A 26,087-nucleotide genomic window follows, 5' to 3' on the forward strand; every position below is an offset into this window, starting at 1 on the left:
TGTGGTGTGCTGCACTGGTTGAAATGATTTTGGTTTTGCTATAATGCAAATATACTTTTTCCATTTTTGTTACGGCTGCGATGGCTGGTGTGTTTGTGGAGCGGACAACACGAGAGGCAGAACTGAAGTTCAACAAAAAGCGAGCCTTTATTATGACTGTTAGAAAAGCGCAGGAAACAATGACGGAAACTAAACCATGACTTAAACTGGTGAAGCTAAAGCTCAACATGAAAAAATGTAAACATGAACCTGAATCTGGAAAACCTCAAACTTGAAAACATGAATTACACGAACTCCAGAAAACATGAAGCGAGGCAGAAAGACGACCCGACACCAAACAGAAGGAGACATAGGACTTAAATACACACAAGGGTAATGACTGAAATGGAAACACCTGAGGAAACACAGCTGACACAAATGAACATGACACCACAGGGACCTAAACACACTGAACATGGAAACACAAGACTTTCAACATAAAACAGGAAACATGGAGAGATAAAAACTGGGACACACAAGCTTGGTACGAAAGAAAGAAAGAAAGAGGGAGTGAGGAGAACGAGACAGAGGAAGCATGAGAGAGAAAGGTAAAATAACACAAGGGACACAGGAAGAGGGAACAAGACATGATGGGCATACATGGACACCATTGACAGACAGGGGAGACGAGACACCGAGCTGAGACAACATGGAAGCAAATATGACTAAATATACAATCAAAGCAACGAATAACTAACACGAACTAATAGAAAGTAAACACTCCAAACACAAAGAACTACAAAAAAAATCACAACCTCAAAAATGCCAGTTTTAAGCACTTCTATCCTGAGTCTATAACATCAAATGATGATGATGCAAAATCCCAATGATTCATCTGTGTCTGATTCTTAGTGCTCACCTTTGGCTGTGTAAAAGTAAGCTGGTGGTTTTGGAAACTATTTTTACACAAATATTACACAATCTTATAAGATTATACAAATATGCAATATATGCTTGAAAGTCCAGAAACCTTTGTCTAAATCAAACAAGGATCGGCTGTTGTGGCCTGTTTTTCACACATCGAGAGCTTCGGGCTTGTTTTCACTGTGTTTATTCCAGCACTGCTGTCCACACTCATTAAGAACTTTCACTCTTGTTAACATCAGCAGAAACCTCCCTGCAGCACAGTTCCCAGCCACCAAAACAAGAAGAACATTTCAGCTGGCCCTTCCCTGCTTCCTAAGAGGAAACATTTCATAAAACATCTCAAGAAAATAATCGTATAACCATCAAATCACATCATAGATCTGAAACAAAACGGGCGGTCTTTATCCTTCAAGCTCGGGTCCTCTACCAGAGGTCTGGGAGCTTGAGGCGCCTTGAGGCGACTTTTGTTGTGATTTGGCGCTATATAAATAAAATTGAATTGAATTGAATTGAATTGAATTGAATTGAGGGTCCTGTGCAGTGTCTTTGCTTTTCCGGGGACTGCGCTCTTCTCTGATGTTGTTTCTGGGATCTGCTGATGCCACTCTCCTAGCTTGGGGGTGACTGCACCAAGTGCTCTGATTACCACTAGGACCCTCCATGCATGTTCAGGAGCCTCCTTGTCCTGATGTCCTCCTTTGGCCAGCATATTATCCCAGCAGGGTATCTGAACACTGGCAGGGTGGCAGCTCGATGTCCTCCATGTAGAGGACGTAGCAGACGATTGCATCATTGCGTTATGAAGCCTGACAGGAGCTTCCATGTGGTACTAAGACAGGTTATTGGTAGTTGAATGGGTCCGGTTCCTTCTGGGGCAGGTTGGGGATCAGGACTGTCCGACCTTCAGTTAGCAATTTCAGGTGTCTCTCATCGATTAGCAGCTGGTTCATTTGTGCTGCCAGACGCTCGTGGAGTGCAGTCAGCTTCTTCAGCCAGTAAGTGTGAATCATGACGGGGCCTGGTGCTGTCCAACTCTTCATACTGGTTAGACCTGTATTTTGAAGCCTCAGTATTTGCACTTTGGCTGTTGCCATAATGTTTTCTTTTGCTCTATTCTGACCACTGGGCTCAGTGATAATTTACCAGGTACCAGTGTTGGGAAGGTTACTTTTAAAATGTATTCCATTACAGAATACAGAATACATGCCCCAAAATGTATTCTGTAACGTATTCCGTTACGTTACTCAATGACAGTAACGTATTCTGAATACTTTGGATTACTTAATATATTATCATGCTTTTTACAACAACGTGAATGTACTATTGCTGTGTGATTTATTACTATTACTGAAGGTCCACGACTCCGAACTGTAGTAAAGGGACCTCTGACTAATACGGCTTGTAGCCGAAAAATAGCTTTACTTTGTTGTGTGGGTCAACTTTTCTTGCGACAGACAGAGAGAGGCGTTGAAAGGCTGCTCCAACGGAACTTATGGTTTTCGGAGGAAAACACGAACACAGTGTACAGTCGAGTCTTAATAGCTTACTTACAACTGGGCTCGTCAGGCACTCTTCTTGGCTGCAGTGGTTATTATTATATTTAGATGCTTCCAGCTCCCGTTTTTGCTCGATGACAACTCGTACCTTTCCACTCCCCTTTTTCTCCCTCCTCGCTCACAGACCCATAACGTGTATGGCAGTCCATTCTTCCTGCAACACGGACTACACTGCCCATGATGCTACATTCTTTAGAGCTATGCTTGTAGCATTCTGCCTGTTAGCTTAGCACAACAACAACAACAACGAAAAGGCGCTCTCTCACCCAGGAAACACACAGTCGCAGAGAGAGAGAGAGCGTCGCCCAGTAACCATGGCAACCGTAACGCTGCCGCCTGGAACAACAGAACGTAGCTGTCAAACCAAACCCAAACAGTCCTGACCCGCGACAATATGAAACAGGAAAGTACCGCAGTGTAATCCATTTATTTCAACAAAGTAACTGTATTCTGAATACCACCTTTTTAAACGGTAACTGTAACGGAATACAGTTACTCATATTTTGTATTCTAAATACGTAACGGCGGTACATGTATTCCGTTACTCCCCAACACTGCCAGGTACAGCTACATAAATAGGTACAACACTGATAAGAAATGAAATACAAACATCTGAAATGAACTAAATCTCTCAATAAATCATGTTATTTGACAAATGGTTTCGTTTAAAAAAAAAACACCAAAAATTACGAAATTGTTGAGAGATCCAGTTCAGCCTGGCAAAGTCATATCAGCTTCCTGTGTCATGACAGCTAACAGTCAGAGTGGCCACGTTCCTGTCTAACTACCCAAACGACTAATTTAAGCTGTAATTTCTGCTTGAAGGTCGAACGTAGATGTAACATAGACATGGATGGGATTTGGCTAACTCTTGAAGACAGCCTCCAGTGGCTATTAGAGGAACAGCAGGTTTTTTTTTTACTTTGTTTTTCAAACCCAGGGGTCTGTTTCCATGACAGAAATACAGTACTGACTCATGAAACCTTAAGAAAATGGATCAGCTCTTAGAGGTTGTCTTAGAGGATTCATCCTCTAAGACAAAATGTGTGATTAAATCTATACAGTGTGTATCAACAGTTTTGTGTTATTTTCTCAGAGCCACTAAAACTTTGCCCACACAGTGAAGGTGACTTCAATCTTATTCAGACAGGGTCAAAGTCAATGGGTGCCTCAAGACATTTGTGACATTCCCAAAGCAGCAAATGAATTCACTGAGCAGGTGTTTCATTTTCTTTCGCTGGCAAGATGGGATTTACACCTGGAAGGAAGAGGAAATAATGACTGGTTTTAATCTCTGTGTGAAAGCCCTGGGTCGAAGTGGGCCTAAAGGAACTCCTAAAACACTAACGCATGGACTCACATACATTTTCTACGATCTGCAAAATATTGTAAATCACTGGCTAATTCTGTGCAAATAGTTCATTCAAGCTTTGTAATTTCCTCAAAGGCTAAATCACACTGTGACATGATTTGATAACAGCAAGCTACAAGTTTATACACTAATCACGCCTGGCAGCATTTAAATCACCCACTCATTGCATCAATCACTTCTCTTTATGTCCTTCACTCCACAGAAGGCGTTACCCTAATACGTGAACAACTCACAGCCTCAAATATTTCAGACATACTTTAGAAAATTCTAATATTCTTTGGGCTTCTATGTTTCTATTAAATTTTGTTAGAAATCTGTGCATGACCCTGAACTACAAAGCAAATAGTCAAAGATATACAAGACCAAAACTTTACGAGTAGCAGCACCTGTAATGGATCTGACAAACCTGGAAAACTCATTCATGGCAGCCCAAACATCTTTCTGGTTGTGTTAAATGCACAGCACATTTGTGATCATGCAGAGGAGTGGCTCAATCCTTCCTGGCCTATTTCCAATCCTTTTTAAATTGCCTGGAACATTCTCATTAGTTCTAACTTTCCCTGAGTATTTACAGTCTTGTCTCTCTCTCAGATTTGTTGCCATCTGTTTGTCCTGAATCGCTGCTGCTTTTTAAAAACACTTTAGATTGTGTGTTTTGTTTCACAGCTCACTTTTTCTGCAAAACCTTTGTTTGACACACACTGGATTACACTGACCTGAATGTTTGCAATTTTATCCTACCCAAAGCTTTGCGTGCTGTTATCTTGATTTTGCTTTATTTCATTTTTCATGCCAAAAACTCGAGGCATGAAAAATGCCTCGAGTTTTTGGCATTTTCAGATATGTCGGAACATATCTCAGCTCATTTATCGGCACTTTCATACTGTCCAAAGAATGACTGGTTTAAATCCAGCACTCTTGTGAAGTAAGCCAAATTTTCATCAGAAGACATGATTGGCTTCCAAGAGCCTCTTAAGCTCTTTTCCCCACCATGTTAGGACAAACTTCTCCTGACAAACGAGGGGCTGAGGGCTATCGACGTCCTCCATCCTTGAGTTTCCACTGATTGTTGTTTTTCCTCTCTTTTCTTCTGGTGTGGGTCGTCAGCTGTGGTGGTTGTAGTTGTGTTTCGCTCCACACAAGAAAGCGATACACCTTCTCCCACAAATTCAGCTCTTGTTATCCTCTACGTCAGCAGCCAGGGCCTTTGACATTAGGTTTTTATATCATTACATTTGCATTTTTTGAGGGAATAGAATTTGCCCCCGTTTTAGGAAATCAGTGCCTACAAAGCATGAATATACTAAATGAAAGCTGAAATCATTACTTTTTTTGCAGATGCAATAATAATGCATGATTGACACAGACTCCCAAGGCACACAGGCAAGCCTCTGCAGAGCAATAGCGAGCTGTTGTTTTATGCAATATGTTTTAACCATTGTCAGTGCTGATGAGAGCTTTGAATGCTTTGAAAGACACTTTTATAAATTAAAACGACTTCTTTTCACTTTGTTTAATATATGGAGTACTTCTGGGCTTCTCTGTTCTCAGTTTGTTCATTTAAATCCTTCAGGGATCACAATAATATTCTGACTTTTAACCACTTTGAGAGTTTCTCTCTGCATCTCAGCTAGTCAGTGCAGCTGTTAACACCAGCATGAACAAGCATGTAAAACTTGCAAATGGAGCATTTTAATGTGCCTAATTTCAATTTGTTAAAGGTGTATTCTCCAGGAGGTGTTTCTTATGCTATAGATGTGATGTGCGATATTATGAGACAACCCCAGAGATTTTTTTTCAGCGTACTTTCCTGGAATTAAACATAAAGTTAGTAAAAGTACATATGACCTCCTTAAAGTAAAACAAATGTGGCTAACACGCACTTGGGGTTTAACGCTAAGAGCAGTAATGCCTCTCTGGAGACGTCCCTTGTCTTTGTGCTAATGAGTAACCAAAGTAGTTAGTGGTTAAAATCTCATTTCATGACCCAAAGCCGAGCTATAAAAGCAAAATCCTCCTCATTTTGGGAGGTTTAATGGAGAAAATTAAAGCAGACTAAATCAAATTTGACTCTGTGTTCCAAACATAATGACTGTTGTTTTATATTCTGTTCTGCAGACGAGTGCTGGTGTCTAAAGTGTGGGTCCTAATGGCTTGGCATGACAGTAGTGGTAATTACCAATCTGTTCCCCCTTGTGGTGCTCTTGTTTTTCTCTTCCGGGGATATTACACTTTCAATTCTTTGAAAGCTCAATATGAAGAGGAATTAAATTTTCTATTATCATGTTTGTTCACTGCTGTTGGTCGTGGAGCTGCAGTCGCTGGGTGATCCACGAACACTTGCAGAGATTTGCAGGAGAGCAAAATGTCACAGCTTGGACCTTTTGTGCATTGTTTCTCAGAACTGCAGTTTAAATTTAGCTGCAGTGAATGAAGTGAGACCCTGTGGAATACCTCCAGAACTTTTACCAGCATCTCTTCATTCTCTCTGATCATTTTGTTCATGTGGAAAGAAATCATTTAGATCAACTCAAGCGCCCTTCTGCCACATACAAGATGTCTTTGATTAAAATGTTATCAATTGTTATCATGTGGGAATAAAGTAATGGTAAACAGCCTGATTCTTATGTAGCACTTTATACAAGATGCCACATTCACTTTCTTCTAACCTAACATTCACACTCTGATGGATGCATCAGAGAGCAAATTGTGGTCAGCATCTTACCCAAGGATAGTTGGCATGCAGACTGGGAGAGTCAGGGATCGAACCACTAGATGCCCTGTGCAGCCTCCTGACCTACAGCCAACCTAATAATGGCAGCGTTTGGAAACTGACAGTGCTTGACTGTGATGTCTATTTCCTTCCATTTTTTACCGCTTCATTAAAAAGGCCTAAATAGCTACGATTTCATATGTCACAACTACTTTATCATTCACCAACACAGTCTAATCTGGGCTGCTTATGGAAGTTAAAGCTCATTTACAATTCAAACCTTTAGACCTGACAACGTTGGAGAGAGAACTCAACAATAGGAAGCTCTTATTTTACAGGAAGAGACCTCAGGAAACACCTGATAATAGTAATAATGCTCGGCCGGGAGAGGAAAGAGAAGACACAAAAAGGAGCGTGACATTTTGCTTCTGTAACTAAGGAGAATTCTGGCGATCGGGGGCGGGAGCATAGACATTATTAGATGGATGTGGCCACCGTGATGTCACCCACTGGGTCTGAAGCTGTATTTTGAAGGCTTGAGTCGAACTTTGCACAAACTCAGTGTCGACACCAGTCAAGGTACAAAGCGGTTTTCTCAAAGACGTCTATGGGAACAGAAGTCTTTTTGTGACCACTGCTATCGCCACCTGGTGGCAGAGATGCTCAGAAAATGCAATCGCAAGGTTTGCTACGTTTTTATTCTGCTGGACACTAATTTGGACAAAAACTTTATTTAAAAGTGAATGTGCTTTTGTTTTCAGTGAAGCTTGAAACAAAAGAATCCATAAACTAATTGGGAAAGTGTTTACTGGGATCATGCAGCCAAGCAATGTCTTTTTCTTTTTTGCAACCACAGAATTACTTTCTTTTTTTTTTGTTTTTTGTACTGCCCCTGCTGGCCATGAGAAAGACTGCAAGTTTAAAACCTTCCTTTTTCAGAAGTTTTCAGAACATCAGATTTTCAGTGGTTTGGGTGTGTGACTGGTCCATCTGCAAATAGTTATTAATGCAGTTTCGTTGTTTAATGGAAAAAATATGTTATTACACAGTTGCTATATATTTAAATATTTACATTCATTGTCTAATTCTAATGATTCTCATTGTATCATTTCTGTTTTTCAACAGAAACAGAAGCAACTTTATCAGCTTCTGTGGCAGCAGCAGTCCTCTGCTTATGGACCTTAACTGGGTCGCTCTTTAAAATCCATATTTATGAGGCTAAGACATTTTGCCCATGGGCAACCTAGTTTGTATGCACACAGAGGGCCGCGTGTACAGCTGAATTGATGAGCATCAGTTGCTCCTACACACACGAATGCATTAGCACCACTGCAACAAAAGTTTAGGATGTGATTAAAAATTTCATTGTGGGCCTGAGATGCAGTCAGAATTCACATGAGTCAATGCACAAACTCAAGACTTGACACAGTGTCACACTGAAGTAAGACAATAAAGATCTGACTTGAAGCAAAAGCCAGAATTATATGGCGTTATTTGTGCCACTATTCCGAGCGCACGTAAAAACAAATTGCAGGTGCATGTGTTGCATTTTGAGCGAGAGAATGGTGCTGTGTAAACTTCAAATATCTGCTCGATTCATCAAGACATCACATATTTGCAAAAGTGCTCTGACGTTTTCTTAGATGCCTGTAGTGGCACAAAAATAACGCCATAGATTTACTCCTTCAGTTCTTATCTTATAAGTTATGTGTGTAATATTTGGCAAAATTAGCCAGTAAGTTCTTATGTTATGTTATGGTCAAAATGTGTTCTTACAAAGCATATTTTGACCATTTAGTTTTAGAGAAATCCACTTGAAGCCTCAGTGGACACAAGAATACGAAATATGGATAAAGTGAGGTGAAGGCAGAAACAGGACATCCTTCCATTGTTGTTTCCATTGTTAACCCTCTTCAACTTGAAGAGGAGCTACCAGTAGTGCTGCAGCACCTTTCACTACAGAGCAGAGGTGTGGACTCGAGTCACATGACTTGGACTCGAGTCAGACTCGAGTCATTAATTTTATGACTTTAGACTTGACTTGAAAAAATGTTCTAAGACTTGTGACTTGACTTGGACTTTTACACCAATGACTTGGGACTTGAATTGGACTTGAACCGGTTTACTTGAAAAGACTTGATATTTTACCCCAAATATAAAATTTAACATGCATATTATATAGAGATTGAAAATGTGACGTCATTCACGGGTAGAACCGCAAAGGATTCTGGGAACTCGTGGCAAGAGGTACTAGCGCACGCAGGCTTTCAATTAAAATCAGTTATACAGCGATAAAAAGAAACACAAAAATGTCAAGAAGCTGTTGTATTATTAACTGCAATAGCCGGTCGCATGACAGCCACGGGAAGCCGACGGGTAAAGAGATCGGTTGTTATCGGATTACGTCGTTGAAGAGAAATTGTTCGAGCCATGTTTCCGAAGTGACAAAGACGCAACGGGTGGCCTGGATTGCAGCCATTCAAAGATCAAATATAACGTCCTAGAACACTCCAGCTCACAGGTTAGTCTGCTCCAAGCATTTCCACAAAGGTCAGTCTGCTGTTGTAGTTAATGCGTCATTTTTCTTAACATAATTGGTGATATAGGTTACAAGCAAGTCTGGCGCTGAACAGAAATTGTCGCGCTATGCTCCTTTATTTATTGTGCATAAATAGTGAATTGTCCTGACACAATATTGCGTTTCGCTTCTGTTATTATGGTACATTGACAAAAACATATACGTTTATTCACAGGATAAAACAGGTTTTTTGTATCACTAATTGTCCAGTACGATTACAGCATACAGTATTATTGTCACTGCTACATTTCTGTGATGCTACCAGAAATTATTTCCACTACTAATTAATTACCGTTGAGCTCAAAGGTCCTATTAATAAACGGTTAAGGAATGTGTATTTATGACGACGATTTGTGAGACTGGTAAACTTATGATACGTACGATGGTCTTTCGTTCTACACGGTGCATTTCAAGGTCCTGCACCCATCCGTCGGTAAACTGTACCTGGGCTTGTTGCAGTGACCTGAAGTTACTAAACTTCATGAGTGTATGCACTCACTCCAAGAACCGTATGATTATAAATATGCATATAAATATGCTAAGATGAGATAGCTGACTTCATCTAACTAGCAAATGTTTTCAAGGCTACGTTGGTGATACAGTTTTTTTTTTTAAATGATATTTTAAAAAAAAAAAATCATTTATTTATGTATGATATTTTTGTCATGCGATTTCAAAGCCGGTCCTACAACCGCATCCAAGAATAACATGCAGCTTATCTCAGAACTGTCGGTGAAAATTATTCTTGGAGCTAGGTTTAATTGAGCTGCATTTTAAAGAGGTGCAATTTCACAATTTGTGTATATTTTCTAAGTTCACTATTTTGTCATGTGTTGAGAAAAACACAGATTAAAAAATTACATGGTCTAATATTTACATTTAGCATATAACTGCAACATGCTTTTTTTCGTTTTTTTTTAAAGACTCGAAAGGACTTGAAATTCAAAGTTTCAGACTTGTGACTTGACTCGGACTTTTACACCAGTGACTTGAGACTCGACTCTGACTTGCCTGACATTACTTGAGACTTGACTTGAGACTTGAGGATAAAGACTTGAGACTTACTTGAGACTTGCAAAACAATGACTTGGTCCCACCTCTGCTACAGAGATGTTCTCCTGTGACCTCTGCCGTCTATGCAGTAGGCACAAAGCCAAAGGACCACCAGCACATCAGAAACAAGAACAGCAGCAGCCCAATTTGCAGCCAGCTCCACATATTTTTGACGTCACTCTGAGGTGACAGCGACATGTCCAGCACTGGTCTGTAAAACTGTGTATATCACTAGAACCCTCTAATAGTAAGAGTCGTGTGATTCCTGTAGACGTCAGACCAGACATGCACAAAATCAGAATATAGAAGACATAGAAATGAAATCCATTCTTCTAACAGATATTCCTCATTTTGTTCTCGTGGTAGTAGAACTAAATTTCAAAAATAATCAGGTCTGTCTGGTGCTGTAGCCCTCAGTTTGCTTCCCGATCCTCCATGTTTTGTGTTCTACATTATTATTAGTTTTCCTGGGTTTAAATCAGCTAATGAAGCTTTCTTTTTGCAGAGACACATTGCCTCTCGCGTCCTATCATCCACTACTCTTGCCTGTAGATTCCACGGGCTTTTGGTTGATGTTGGTTTTTCAGTTTGGGTTTTGGTTGTGCTCCATGTGGCTGCCATGCGGGTCTCCAGAGACATTAAGTCCGCTGCCACAGTGCCTTTTGTTATCCCCATCTGCCACTGCAGGAATCTTGTAGTGGCAGATGGCAGACTGTAGGCCGTGCATTGGGAACTTTAAGGTCACCCACGAGCCCAGGCTAACCACCACTGCCTTTTAATTTGAATTTGAATTATATACAAAATGATACAAGGTAATGAATAATGTTAAATAATGAAGATTACAGTTGACGATATGCGATTTTTGCCTGAGCATATGATTCATATCCTTTTCTTGCTCATGAGCCCACATGCCCCCAAAGGATTGGCACTGTCCCCCTGAAAGAGACCACCGCCATCTGGTTAGAAATTTTACATAAAGGATCACAATGATAACTCTGAACAGTTCTGTACTGATTTGGGACAACTGGATCCAAGCCACGCCACGAGGATGTCAGAAACACCGCACCCCCTCATAGGGGTCAGCGACTCGGGTTTTTCCTTTAATTTGTCATCCATCTGCTCGTCGTGACTCGGAGTTCTCTGTGAGCAGCCCGGTGTGATTAAGTGAACAATGAGATGTGTGTGAGATTCACATTAACTGACGTCAAATGAGCCGCGGTGAGAAAAACAGCACAGCTATAAATAATGATTTTCTGGTGAACTTTTACCTGAATGGAGCTGGCAGTGAGCTGTCATTGCTGTTAATTAGCACCTGGATAATTGGATGCAAATTACATTGCATCTGTGAATTCGCAGCTTTAATCTGACCACAGGGAACTCCACACAATGTTGTATTAGTGTTTCTGTGAAAATTTATTACTGTGATTCAATATCCACCTGTTTGTTTTTGTCATCTTTTAGTAAGAAATTGTGGAGCTTCAATCGCTATTGATGAAAACTATCTTTTCATCATATACAGGAGTGTGAAAAAGAAAGTTTTCACAGGACATATGACACACACCCTCACTGCCTCCATAAAAATGAAGCATGTAAGCAACAGCCAAGTGCTAATAATCAGATGCTCTTAATTCACCGATTGTAAGCACAGCTTTATAAACAGACGAGTCGTGGCTAGTTGTTGGTCTGGAGCATTCAGGTGTGTGTTAACAAAATGCCAAGAAGGGAAGCAATGATCCCAGCGAAGCAGTTGTTGCTGTCCCTCACTCTGAACAGGGTTATAAGGCCATTTCAAAACATATTCAAGTCCATCATTCCACAGCAAGAAAGATTACTGACAAGTGGAAAACAAGTCAAGTGGAAAACATACATATATATATATATATATATAACTAACAGAGTTGCAGAAAGGTGCGACAAATAAGGTGCCTAAGAAATACAGCAAGCTGTCCATACCTGAGGCCTTGGAAACTGCCAAGCAAAGACTCACAGCCTTGGCCAGCCGCTTGAGGAGGTACACCAGAGAGATAGAAGGCAGGAGAATAAACCAGCTGTTCTCCACAGAACCAGCAAAGGTGTACTCTCAGTGGCAAGGGAACAATAAGAGAACAGCACCACCAAGGCTGGAGACGGAGCAATACTGGAAGAGCATATGGGAGAAGGATGCAACCCATAACGGCAATGCTCAGTGGCTAGAGAATCTGAGGGCAGACCACAGCGACCTCCCTGAACAGGGTCCAGTAACCATCACAGTGGCAGATATCCAAGAAAGGGTCTCCAGTATGAAGAGTTGGACAGCACCAGGGCCCGACATGGTTCACGCCTACTGGCTGAAGAAGCTGACTGCACTCCACGAGCGTCTGGCAGCACAAATGAACCAGCTGCTAGTTAACGAGAGACACCCGGAATGGCTAACTGAAGGCCGGACGGTCCTGATCCCCAAGGACCCCAAGAAGGGACCGGTCCCCTCCAACTACCGACCAATAACCTGCCTCAGTACTACATGGAAGCTCCTGTCAGGCATCATATCGGCTAAGATGAACAGGCACATGGGTCAATACATGAGCGGGACACAGAAAGGAATTGGCAAGAATACCAGAGGTGCAAAACACCAGCTACTGGTAGACAGAACAATCAGCCGAGACTGCAAGACCAGACTGACCAACCTGTGCACTGCCTGGATTGATTACAAGAAGGCCTATGACTCAATGCCCCACAGCTGGATACTGGAATGCCTAGAATTGTACAAGATCAATGGGACCCTAAGAGCCTTCATCAGGAACTCAATGGGGATGTGGCGTACAACACTAGAGGCCAACTCCAAGCCCATAGCACAAGTTACCATCAAGTGCGGGATCTACCAAGGAGATGCTCTGTCCCCACTGCTGTTCTGCATAGGCCTGAACCCCCTCAGTGAGATCATTAACAAGACTGGCTACGGATACCGACTACGGAACGGAGCAGTTGTCAGCCACCTCCTGTACATGGATGACATCAAGCTGTATGCCAAGAGTGAACGAGACATCGATTCACTGATCCACACTACCAGGCTATACAGCAATGACATTGGAATGTCGTTCGGACTGGAGAAGTGTAGTCGGATGGTAACAAAGAGAGGGAAGGTAGTCAGAACTGAGGGGATTGAACTACCAGAAGGCAACATTGCAGACATAGAGGACAGTTACAAGTACCTGGGGATCCCGCAGGCAAATGGGAACCATGAAGAGGCCGCTAGAAAGGCTGCAACCACCAAGTACCTGCAGAGGGTCAGGCAAGTCCTGAGGAGTCAGCTGAATGGTAAGAACAAGATCCGGGCCATCAACACATACGCCCTGCCCGTGATCAGGTACCCTGCTGGGGTAATAGGCTGGCCAAAGGAGGAGATAGAAGCCACTGACATAAAGACAAGAAAGCTCCTGACCATGCATGGAGGGTTTCACCCCAAGTCCAGCACCCTGAGGCTGTACGCTAAGCGGAAGGAAGGGGGCCGGGGACTGGTGAGTGTCAGCACCACAGTCCAGGATGAGACAACGAACATCCAAGAATACATTGGGAAGATGGCCCCAACTGACCGAGTGCTCAGTGAATACCTCAGGCAGCAGAAACCCAAGAAAGAGGAGGGAGACGAGGAACCATCATGGAAGGACAGGCCCCTGCACGGTATGTACCACCGGCAGATAGAGGAGGTGGCTGATATCCAGAAATCCTACCAGTGGCTGGACAAAGCTGGACTGAAAGACAGCACAGAGGCACTAATCATGGCAGCACAAGAACAAGCTCTGAGTACAAGATCCATAGAGGCTGGGGTCTATCACACCAGGCAAGACCCCAGGTGCAGGCTGTGTAAAGATGCCCCAGAGACAATCCAGCACATAACAGCAGGGTGCAAGATGCTAGCAGGCAAGGCATACATGGAACGCCATAACCAAGTGGCCGGCATAGTGTACAGGAACATCTGTGCTGAGTATAACCTAGAAGTCCCGAGGTCAAAATGGGAGATGCCCCCAAGGGTGGTGGAGAATGACCGAGCTAAGATCCTGTGGGACTTCCAGATACAGACGGACAAAATGGTGGTGGCTAACCAACCGGACATAGTGGTGGTAGACAAACAGAAGAAGACGGCCGTAGTGATCGATGTAGCGGTTCCGAATGACAGCAATATCAGGAAGAAGGAACACGAGAAGCTGGAGAAATACCAAGGGCTCAGAGAAGAGCTCGAGAGGATGTGGAGGGTGAAGGTAACGGTGGTCCCCGTGGTAATCGGAGCACTAGGTGCGGTGACTCCCAAGCTAGGCGAGTGGCTCCAGCAGATCCCGGGAATAACATCGGAGATCTCTGTCCAGAAGAGCGCAGTCCTGGGAACAGCTAAGATACTGCGCAGGACCCTCAAGCTCCCAGGCCTCTGGTAGAGGACCCGAGCTTGAAGGATAAACCGCCCGCAGGGGCGTGCTGGGTGTTTTTATATGTTAACGCCATTACCGCATTAACGTGGCAAATCTCCATTAGCGAGTTAGTATGGATTGCTCCGTGCACGGGGCTGGACGGCGCTAACGTGTTGACGAGCTAACCGAGCTAACCGAGCTAACCGAGCTAACGCTTTGACGCCATGCAGCCCCACACACAGGGTGATCTGTGCATGGGGCTGCATGCATGTATATATATATATATATATATATATAGAGAGAGAGAGATGTAAAGTTCTGTCACAAAGTGTAGATTATTCCCCTTCACATCAGCGTGCTCGGACACCTTCCGATCCTCTGGGCCTAACTCAAGTTGCCAGGCCTCAGTCCAAGGTTGGCCCATCATTATGCACGATCCCATCAACGGTCACCAAATTTAATCAAACTTAATTAAACATTTTGCTTTTGCTTTAATGCATCAGTGCAACGAAAGAAAGCGTTCATCCTCTATTCAAATGTCTCATTAAATCGCTCCATTTCAAAGAGTATGTTGGCTCTTTCCTGGAATGCTTTTAATGTGAAACATCAGCAGGACCTCGTTTATAGATAACAACTTAATATAGATAAAAATAACAATAAAGCAGAAGTAAGTCAAAGTCGTTATTCGTGTAAATCTGTTTAAAAAGTTTCACAGAAGCCAAATGCTAAAGGAAAAGTAGGGCTTTTCTTTTTCCACCCTCCTGCTATTGTCTTATGTAATAATTTAATATTGTTGCACATTTCTCTCCATTAGTGACCTTCTTGGTGCTGTCAGGCAAGTTAATAAATGTAAAGATAATTCACTTCTAAGTATACATCCATCCATTTTCTCTACCAGTAAAATATTAAAAGGAGCTTTTCATAGTCATGTTTAAGTAGAACTTGAGTGTAAAATGAGGGAAAAAAGAGTAAAAGCACAAAGTTAATGAGGACACACTAATCACCAGAGGGGTCATGTGACCGTGACATCACCACAGGAACTTCAGCTGCAGACCGCTCTGGGCATTACCACTGCTGGAAGATGTTAAGGACCACATTACTGTGCAGTGATGTTTAGAGCTATTTTATATTTGCATAAGTCCTAAAATAGTAACAGACCGTGTAAATCTTACGTTTAGTACGTGCGCTTTATCATTTGAATGATGTTCTTATATTTGTTCTTTTGTTGCTCTTAAACCTTTTAAAAACATCATGGCTGTAGAGGGAAAAGGTGTATTTCATGCCTTAAGACTGCATCTAAGCAATAGATAAAATAATATATATATATGCAGAATATGCAGAAAGAAATGAGGAAGAGAACAGAGAGGATTCACAGATGTAGCGAAGGATGGTTGGTATGACAGAGGAGGGTGAGATGGAGGCAGGTGATCTGTGGTGGCGACGCCTGAATGGAGCAGCTGAAAGAAGAAGACTGGATCAGATCTACCGGAGCCCTGATGATGGGACAGACGTTCAGATTTCCTTCCAGGCTTTAAATGGAATGCATTAATGCATGCTAATGAACCACTCAAAGCCTTTTCACATTTCAACAACATTCATTAGTTTAATATTAATATTAAACTAATTAATATTAAAATATTAAAACGTGTTTCTGTTTCTAACTGAGCTTTTGTTGGGCGAGGACGTGATTTATTTTTTTGTTTTCAACGTAAACTCATTTTATCATTCAGATCTTGTCTTTGTGACTCTTTAATTTGCCCCTTCGAATGAGAAACGTATCAATCAAGCCTGACAAACTCTGTTTTCAATCTGTGCGCACGTTTATCGCATACATCATCCATCCCTCTTCATCAGGCTGTTGTGACTCCATCGTGCCGCAGACTAATCCTCTCTCTCCTCCAATCCGCTCTGGGTTAACTTTAAAACTTTTCTGTGCTGATTACGCTTTGACTTTGATTGTCTTTTGATTTGAGTGACACTGATAAATATGAAAAATGTGCTCCTGAAAATTAACATTCACCAAAATTATAGTGTCTTTAAAGGTAATTTTTGTGATTTTTGACTTTGCAGTCCTAGTTTAGTTTATCTTCAACTGATTCTCAGTCCTTTTATGTGACGTTTTAAAGTAGCGAAATGTCGCGGCTTATATAAAGTGTCAAATGAATACAGATTTAGTGTCCAGCATCATGAACTGAGCTCAGCGTGGCTGACAGCTGTGTTTATCAGTGCCAAAAACTCTGTTTTCTGCACCGGCAGCTGACGTTTCTGGCATTCAGCAGGCTGACAGAGGTCAGATTACATGATGCTCTTTTAATTCCAACGAGACACACGAGAGCCATAGATGCTGAGGAACTGAAAGCAGATCAACAGTTGCCGTTCCAAGAAATAATCAGTTATCGCTTTAAGTACCACCCACACGACAGCCGAGCCAAAGAGCGAAACACTAAACATCAGCTGAGTCCGTGCTCGTGTTTGTCTCGCCTGTTGCACTTCCTACTTTCTTTATAGGAGACCGTCCTGCCTACGTGCTATCAGGCTCAGCCAGAGAACGCTGTAATGTGTACTCAGTGGAAATATTCTGCCAATTTACAGCTCCATAGTTGTATTCTTGGACTCCGCTAGAGTAGCTTTGCATGATTCACTGTTCAAACTAATCCAAGGTTTTGTTACACTGGGCTTCTTACACTCGTTATAAAGTCACTCCTGCTTTTAAAGCCTTGTTGTTGTTGTTGTTGTTGTTGTTTGAAAGGTCAAACTGTTGGGCAGAAGAAATGACCAACATCATTTCATCAGGTAAAGATGTTAATCACTTCCAGAATGAATTCAAATCCACAGAGATGAGAAGCTGAGCTATTCAAGAGCTCTATAGATAGAAATGTTTAATGTGACCTTTAATTAAGAAATAGTGAGAAATAATTTTGAGATAAGACCTTAGTTTTATATGACTGTGAACTGTGATTTGAAATAGATGTCTGTACCAAATACAGGAGGTTCTCAGTCTTTCCTGCACCCCCCTGCTTATCACAAATGGTTCAGTCCGCACAGGTGTAACCACCATTAAAGAAAACAGGTGCAAATATAAAATAAAGAGGAAACAAAGATCAAAGCTCATTGCTCTGGCATCCTTTCTCCAGCCTGTCTCCTTTATCCCTGTGGCATGATCCCACTCAGGTTGCACCAGTCGTGGTATTTTACAGATTCCCCCAAACCTGTGCTGCCTTTTCAGAGGCCTGGGTGTGTCTGATGGAAGAGTGGTCATTTGGGATTAGCTGGATAATGGCATTGTGACTTCTTCCCCAGAATTGTGTTTCAAGAAACAGGACCACACACAAAGTCTGTCTCGTTTGCTGTTTGCTGCCAAAAAGATTTCATTTATTTATGTATTGTCTTGTTGTATTTGAGGTACTAGAATTGGATTATGTGGCCAAAATGAGGGCTGCCACGATTAGTCGACTAGTCACGATTACGTCGACAATACGTCGACGATTAATTTAATAGTGGATGCGTCGTTTGAAGCTTTGTAAGATCACAAAAGACGCAGGAATAAGCAGTTGGATTTAAGAGTGTAATAACGGACTGAAACAGAAGACGGCAGCACTGCATGTACAAGGATGCCAGCTGCCATTAAACCCCGAAGAAGAAGTAGCTCTGTCCCAGAATTCATAGCGCGGCCCAGCACAGTTGTCAACAATGGCGGCAGCTAGTTAGTTTTAATATTACTCTTATTATTCTTTCTGGGTCACAAAATAAAGTTTAACATATTTTCAGGAGAGAATGTAGCTGTGTAAACCTCAAATATCTGCTCAGTTTATCAAGACACCACATATTTTCAAAAGCGCTCCGACATTTTCGGAGGCGTCTGTTACCCACTAGCTCGATAGCTAGCCGGGGGCAAGGCTCATTAGAGCCTGTGAGAACACCGGACTCCCGGCAAATCGTTTTCAAACCCACCGCCGTCTTTTATGGGCTTAAATTGTGGTCATAAATATTTTGTACTTGTAAATCAGGATTTGTATGTGTAAAAAGAATTTGTGTGTGGATTTAGCCAAAAAAAAATATGTGTGAAACTCAGCTCAGTTACAGTTGCAGCCATGCCTTTAACTCTACAGCTTGAACTTGTAAACATTGGGTAACGTGACAAGATGACAGTTTTAATGAAAATAACATTTTTCTACTCAACGTTTTAACAAGATATGTTTCTCAGGGAAGTAGAGCAGAATCATGCATGCACTGGTAACAGCAAAGATGTGTCCTGCGTGCATCCTAAATGCCACACTAAATGTACTTAAAGAGAAAAATGTTGTAATATAAGTACATAATAGGATCATAGTGAGAACAGTGTGCTGACGATGATCCCACATGATTGAGTGAATATGAAATGCTCGAGCTGTGCGATACACTGTTGTTTCCCTCTTAGGTAAATATAAAGGCGTCTCTGAAATGCGACAGACGCAGTGCTGCGTGCCATTCTGAAGATCTTTGAAGTTGAAGGCGATGCATTATGGAATATCACCATGTGTCTTAAATGCTGGATTTAGTGCAAATAATCATAATTAAGTTTACAGTTATTAGCTGTTGATTGACAGTCTTAGCGTGGGCACATTTGTCACATCCTTTGCACCTTCTGTTGCATTTTTGCTTCATCTGCCTGGATTCAGAGCGCTGAATTCCCTCTCCACGGCTTGGTTAAAGACTCGGGCATAGTTGTGTTTTTCTCTCTCTTTCTCTGAGAGAGACATTAACACTCAAACAGAGTGAAATTTTTGTGGATCAGAGAGAAATTGTCTCTGGGGTCTCAGACAAATTACTTGAGATCACAGGGCTGTGAAATAACGCAAGCTTTTTTTATATTGATATCACTCTCTGTTTTCACCCGAGTCCTATTTAGTTGAGTTTGCCTCCTGTGAGACTCTCCAAAAATATACTGAAAGATTTGGAAGTTTCATTCAGCTGAATATTTAGAAATGTGTTATTAATAAAGTTAACCTCGTAGGGAAGGACGGGACTTTTACCAGATCGATGTAGGATCATGTGGGCCAATCTCCAGTGATTATATATTTAATCACCTTTCTTACTCACAAGCATAGACTGGGTAGTGGCCAAAATGAGAAGATTGCAGATACAAGCAGCAGAAATAAGCTTTCCCCAAATGATGTCTGGGATCACATTAGAAATAGGGTGAGGAACTGAGTTTTTTGGGGTAGACTCGGGGTCGGGCTGCTATAGCCCCACACCGAAAGGAGCCAACAGAGGAGATTCAGAACAGGTTTGTCCTGGGCGCCTCTTAGGTGGTGTTTTTTAGGCATGTCTGAACAATGTATTAAAGATAAGTTTAGATTGTTTTTATAATAATAGTCTATTTACTTTGATGACATTAATTCCATAACTATTAATGCCTTAGGAAGAAATGAGTTTTTCTATTATTATTTTGCTGTTGCGATTGTGTTTGAGAGCAGATCATTCTTCAGTCAGTCGTCCATGTAGATTAAATATGTGGGTAGGATTGGGGTCATTAAAGAGGCTTTGATTTCTCTGTTGCTTGCTGTTAATGTTTATTCTTAGAAGAGGATGTTTTTGTGTTTGAAGTGCATTTGTTCTGCTCTAGAAAAGGTATAAAGTTTTCTTTGTTTTAAAGATGTTAACAAGCATAACATTTGATTTGAAACATTGTGCAGATAACCCTGAGCAGGGCTTAACTTTAAAGCTGGGTGACTCTGATGAGTGGTCACAGAGGTCTGATGTGTGTCCTATCAAGAGTGCTGTCTTTGTCCCGGGATGCCTCTGAGTCTGAAAATATGCTTGAGGAAAAATCAAAAGGTGAAGAAAAGAAAAACAGGATATAAACCAAAAGTAACCCTGCATCTATCGTCTGGCAGTCTTCTTGCCTCATCTGCACTGACGGCACCGACTCCCTTTGAATTCCGTATAGTTTCAGGCTCCATGACAAACAAGGGGACAACCTTGCCTAGATAATTTCTTTCAGGACGCATTAGTGGGCTGATTTTAATATTTATGCTCCATGGAACCAAAAAGGAGATAGTCAGGGATTTAAGATCCGGAAATGAATAAATCCCTTTGGAAAACATCAGTAGGTGAACTGTGAGCCGAGGCTCCCTGCAACAAAAACACCCCGTCGTGGAGAAATATGTGCTCTGTTTATTTTTTGCTGTCACATTAATCTCACTGTCCTTAAGAGGTGATTTTTGAGTTCAAGTAGAAAAGGTGTTATTTTTTTTTCCTTCTCCTTTCTGGTATTTTTGCCAGATTTTGTTGCTGTTGATTAATCTGTGATCCATAATGCTCATTCTCTGCTTACAAAACAAGCAAAGCAAACCAGCCATCAGAAAACGATGCGTTTGTGAGATCTCTATTTTCCTGGAGTGATAGAATGTCCCATCTGGCTTGTAAATACTCTGATTTAATAATTATAATAAAATAATACAACATATAATATATAGAAACACAAATGAGTGTTTTTCTAGTACCAGACCTGGATAACTGACGAGGGCTGTGTCAGGAAAGAATAGGACTGATCATCATTTAGGGATGTAAAGGGAGAGAGTTGGCTTCTCTGCACCGACTCGCTGCTGATCCTGAATTTAATTTCAAATCTTCCTGAATAATCAATTATCTTAAAGACCTCATAGTATCACCCAAACAGAGGACTTCACTCTCAGACTGCTGGTTTAGTCGTGGTTCCGACAGTATGTGAAATTAAAATGGGTCAAAATGGAGTTTTACTGGTTGGCGGGTCTCCTGATTGTTGGGATTTTCTCTGTAACTCTGTAACCCTGCAGTCTAAAGCACCTTGGGATCACTGTTGTCATTTTCACTATATTAAAAAAAAGTTAAATGCAATTTGATGAAGCGATATATTCTCCCTCTCTCTCTCGAACACACATTCACAGTGAATATACAATATTTGTACTTACAGGACTGTGCAAAAGTTTTAGGCAGGTGTGGAAAAAATGCTGTAAACAAAGAAAGCTTTCAGATATCTAAAGGATTGTTTATTAGCCCCAAATGTACAAGAAGTACTGGAAGTGATGGTACGGCCCCCACAGAGGCCTGATCTCAACATCATGGAGTGTGTCTGGGACTACATGAAGAGACCGAAGGATGTGAGGAAGCCTACATCCACAGAAGATGCTTAGTTTTCTGGGATGTTTGGAACAACCTACCAGCCGAGTTCCTTCAAAAATGTGTGCAAGTGTACCTAAATGTACCTTCATATCAGCTGGATGGTGTCGTGACGACACACCTTTGGAGCAGGAGGTGCAAGTTTGATTCCCGCTAAAACTTTTGCACAGTTCTGTAGCTGTTAAATGTCTCAGTGCTCTGTGTGATAAACAGTGACTTTAAACTATTACCTGCTAAGGGGAGCTGTAATTCTTCTCTAAAGCTTTATTAGTACAGGCGACCCCTGTAACATGGGAACAATGTTTTCACATTTTTTTGGGTAAAAGGGTAAAAAATTCAACTATAGCTGCTGCCACTTTTTCTTATGAGTGGAGGAAAATTGTGCATGTATTTGCAGCTGTTACCACATAATTCATTTTAGAGCAGCGGTGTAATGTGCTTAACAGCTCGTCGTTTTATTTTTGTTCTCAGCTGCTCAAGTTTTGATAATCATAGTAAATTGTTAAAGTTTTGAAATTAAGTTTTAAAGTTGGTTGTGGGGGAAGCAAAGAAAATGATGGCAGATTTGCTGAAAAAGATGTATTTGCACTAATTACACTATTGAAGTTTCTCCAGTTTGATAATGGCGGAAAAAAAGATGGAGAGCTTTGCAGAAAGAGCTCTGAAGCAAAATACCGGCTAGGATGGAGACGGTAATCGCACCTATCATTGCTTCAGTGCCGGTGAATTGAAGATTGCATTACTCAAGCTGATAACAACTTGTTATGTTGCTGTTGATGGGGAAAAAGCCTGTCCCAGACAGAGCTCTGTGCTTATTGTGTACGACTCCAGTCAAACACAGAAAGTACGGAGGAACTGGCCTGACCTCGTACATCTTTTGGCTCTACAATTACGATGATGGTACGGCTTAGTGCACAAATGTTCCAGACATGAAACACTCGCAATTAAACTCAATTTTCATCTGAAGTCAACTTGAGGGAAATCTGGGAGCTGTTGGCCAGCTGCTCTTAGGCTTCCTGGTTAATTTTCTGGATCTTCAGGTGTAGCCGGCGGATACCTGGGTCAATATTTCTTGACGCAGAAATAGATACGTTCACATGAAAAAGTGAACAAAAAGCTAAATCGTCCACAGGTAAACACCAGGGGCGACCGTGGCTCAAGAGTTGGGAGTTCGCCTTGTAATCGGAAGGTTGGCGGTTCGAGCCCCGGCTCCGACAGTCTCAGTCGTTGTGTCCTTGGGCAAGACACTTCACCCGTTGCCTACTGGTGGTGGTCAGAGGCCCTGGTGGCGCCAGTGTCCGGCAGCCTCGCCTCTGTCAGTGCGCCCCAGGGCAGCTGTGGCTACAATGTAGCTGCCATCACCAGTGTGTGGATGACTGAATGTAGTGTGAAGCGCTTTGGGGTCCTTAGGGACTAGTAAAGTGCTATGCAAATACTAATGGTTTATAATTTAGACACATATTTATCAAATTTTCCTTCTTTTGCTCGGGACAGTTACTTTGTACCTGCAGCCAGTGGCAACCTGTCCCAGACAATTAGACGACTATTAGAAAATAAGCTTTATACATGTAATAGTACCTGATGCATCACCATGTCTGAGAGGCCTCCCAAATGCAGTTTTTGCATTTTTCGCAGTTTTCGATGTCCAGACAGAAAATCGTGCATGTTCCGGTTTCTTCATGAATCTTTCACTTCTGTGAGCTAGAGCTACCCACCAGCCAGTGAGGTTTCTCCTGCTTAGCTCCATACACCTGTGAAGATGACGAAGCAAAAATGGAACAATGTCCCAACTGTTAAATTAACTAGACAGCGAGCATCACACACGCTGCTTTGGTTGTCGGTTTACATGTTTGCCTCCTTTCCAGTGACATTAGGCTCATCCTGAAAGACAACAGGCGTGACTGGTGCTGGCTCCAAAAGGACGAGATTGTTTGTTTGTTTGTTTGTTTGTTTAGTCAAAGCTCAACGTAAATTAAACTTCAGATCAGGATGTGAGTTGTAGATTTGTCTTACTCAATGCTTTGGGTTTCTTTTTCATTCAGAAAGTTGCTGCCAGCTTGACATCTTTATCATGAATACCAACAAAAATATATTTTATATATCAATAAAGTATGAAAGCGTCCAGTACGACTTCTCCAACTCTTGGCATTATTCTTCTTCGCTGCTCATATGCCTGCTTTGTATGTCCTGAACACCCAAAATCTGGCTTTACCATATAAGTCTCCGGCTATGAGGAGGGTGACAGCACAAAATGGTGTTTTTGTCATATTGATTACATTTTTTTAAAAAGTACCATCTGTTTATTTAAAAAATCCATCTTATTTTATGGACATCTTCCAGGTTCAGTCAAACCGTGCATAATTTAGACCAGCATCTGAGAATTTAATGCATCTGTCTGTGTCTACAGTCATGACTATTTCCTGCCAGAGTTCATTTGCACCCTCTTTCCTAACGTAGTGTCCTCTAAAGGTGCAAGAGAGACTTGATTCAGGGTGACAAAGTTGTAAATAACTCGAGGCCTTCTTCATGCGTGCCCCAGTTTCCTGCCTTATTAAGAAAGCGGAACATCTCTGTAATGTTTGAGCATGCAGGGGACAGAGTATTTGTTACTTCCACTGAAGAAAACATGTACTGGTTACGTGTCTTATGGAAACCTCCCTGTTTCCTACACCGACAGCTTCCTCTAAACGCTGCCAAACTGCTGTGGAAAATGTCACAGGCGGGCAAATGTCGGTATATTCACTACAGCTCCAGGTGAGGTGGTAACAGCGTTCTGACGAGGGCAAGAAGAAAAATGTGTTATGTAGCACTAGCTGTAAATTTTCCTTAATTGCCCTCCTGAGACACGCAGCCGAGACTCCACAGGCTAAATGTGACGGTTAGTTACACAGATGTACCTGTCTCAACACTCTCTGTAGTATAGCACCCACTGTAGACGAGCTACAGTCTGCAAGAAAGATGAAGAGCTTGTGGTTTTGTAGTTAATATTCCTTAATTACGCCCTCGAGACATGCAGCCTGGATGCTGTAGGCCAATGGAGTGCTGGAACCTGCTTTCCAATGTGTTGTTGATGGTCAGTGGTGATTCTCAGCATCCTGGCTTAACCTCCTAGAATCCAGGAAATCCTCTCTATTCATGTACAGCCATAAATTACCCACTTGTGCAGCTCTTTTGAGGTCTTTGACAGCTTGTTAGTAGGCCATCACTCACAGACTAAGGATGCCTTTATTAATTTACTTGCTGAAGAGTCTAAAAGCACTCAGAAAACACTAAATATTAAGCACGCTCTGAAGGCAGAAGTTAGACATTGTCTTTAGAAAGAGCGTGTGTGTTTATGAGCATTTGAAAACATCTGTTTCTTAAATAATCCCATAAATTTGTAAATGTGCTTGAGCTCGGTCACTTTGTGCTGTTTAACACACAGATGATGTCAGATCAGTTTGCCAAATGCTGATGATCTTAGCAGCGCTTGCACCTTGCAGGTTGACGTGCAGTGTGGCTACGTGCTGCAGCAGCAGTTCATTTTGACACAGCTTTTATACAGCTGCTCCAAATCTGCTGACATCTCTCCCAGAGCGAGTTCTGCTGTCTGTTGTCCAGTGACCGTGTAACACCTGACAGTTGATTGGTGTTGTACGTGAATTAATGAATATTTAGTTTAGTCTGTGCCAGCGGGTTAAACGACTCTAACAAACTCTCCGCTACCGACTTCACCTACAACTGCAGCGTAGCATCGTTTCTTGCACTCATCAGCCTCTACCGTGGTGTCTTCCTGGGGGTGTGCTTGGTGATTTAAATGAGACCGACTGAGGATGAGATCGTCCCTTTGCTGGCAGGATGAAAGGAAAGAAAGGACAATGGTGCCTCTTGGCTAACTCCCAAATGGTGTCTGGCGTATGTGTCTTCAGTGATGTTGGTTTTGCAGCCTACCAGGGTGTGTTTTTGTTGTTGTTTTTTATAGTGTTGCTGGACTCAGGCAGAGGAAGCTTCCTTTCATTAGGAGAAACAGCCTAATGGTAAATTTATGGTTCCTTTTGGAAACACATACAGCTGTCAGAGCTCTTAAATGAAGATTTAAATATGCAGCCTTCAGAATTTTATGATGAAAGAAATACCATCTATAGCTCAAATGTTATTTTTACACGTTGTCTTACACAGCACTCTTCTAAAACATAATAAAAAGAAAGGGAGAAAGTAGAACATGAGTAGTAATAAAGTCATGAATAATAATGAAGTGGTTAACTAAGTAATACAGGTGCAGTGAAGTGTTTTACTGCACCAACTGAACAGAAATCAAATAGAAATAAGACTGAAGGCAAAAAATTTCCTTCATTTTAACTGTAAAATTGTTCATGTTGAAATTTATTGGAATTTTTAGCTCCACCTGTGA

General features: G+C 41.8%; 1 protein-coding gene across 1 annotated transcript in view; it reads left to right on the forward strand.

Annotated features, from left to right (window-relative positions):
• Positions 1-26,087, forward strand: part of LOC146695050 (uncharacterized) — a 54,940-nt gene that overhangs the window by 28,546 nt on the left and 307 nt on the right. The gene's annotated exons all lie outside the window — the stretch shown is intronic.

This window comes from Copadichromis virginalis, linkage group LG13, assembly GCF_057382275.1.
Source record: "Copadichromis virginalis isolate Kocher_CV1m ecotype Utaka linkage group LG13, C_Virginalis_male_GT1.1, whole genome shotgun sequence".
Classification (NCBI taxonomy): Eukaryota; Metazoa; Chordata; class Actinopteri; order Cichliformes; family Cichlidae; genus Copadichromis; species Copadichromis virginalis.